Source organism: Dendropsophus ebraccatus, chromosome 6 (genome assembly GCF_027789765.1).
Source record: "Dendropsophus ebraccatus isolate aDenEbr1 chromosome 6, aDenEbr1.pat, whole genome shotgun sequence".
Classification (NCBI taxonomy): Eukaryota; Metazoa; Chordata; class Amphibia; order Anura; family Hylidae; genus Dendropsophus; species Dendropsophus ebraccatus.
In genome coordinates this window covers 4,761,524-4,762,370 of record NC_091459.1, presented here as the reverse complement: position 1 = coordinate 4,762,370, position 847 = coordinate 4,761,524, and positions in this window count along the sequence as shown.

The following is an 847-nucleotide window of genomic DNA, read 5'->3' as shown; positions in this document are numbered from 1 at the left end:
AACACATATTCAAAGCACATCGCTCCGAAACAACCTACAGCAGAGAACATAAAACATCCTCTATAACAAGCTCAATCACTTCAGACTTTCTTTGGTAAACTAGTGAAACGCACCAAATCTGTACAGGAACATAATAGGCAAATCTGATCCATTGTGTTCTGACTCCTCTGATGCTCATACCTGCACACATGGATTGTGTAACAGCGTGAAGTTTCTTTTTCTCCTTAAAGTGTACATGTCATTTAAATGTCACTTTTCAGAAATCAATAAATATCAATAGTACAAGTGATTTTAGGAAACTCTGTAACAAGTTTTATAAAGCTGATCTCCACCTTCTCCCTTACTTAAGAAGAAGAAGAAGAAGAAGAAGAAGAATGTCTGTGTCCATTATGGTCTATGGAGGGGGGAGGGGTTGAGGGGGATGAGTTAGCACAGAAAGGAGAAAAGGCAGCCCTGTAAAACACTAAATCCTGCTATTTTCTCTCACCAAGTTCCCAGATAAGCCCTGACCTTTCTGACCTGTAAATCCAGTGTTTTATGCACCCAGTCTCCAAACTGTACAGCTGCTTGTTTCCTCTCCCTGCTCACTCACTTATAATGCTCCTCTGTGATGAAGACGGCTTTGTCTGATAATGCACAGATAAGAAGTCTGTGGGGGCTTGTACTATTGATTTCAGCAAAAAAATAAAAAATTAATTAGAGTTACACTTTAAGTATCCCTTTAAAGGGAATGTGTCGCCAAGTAAAACATTTTTTTGAAAGTGTTAAAAGTGAATTTGTTAATTTTTTTTGTTAATTTATATGTGTTTTTTATTTTTTTTACATGTAAGGAAATATGAAAAATTAA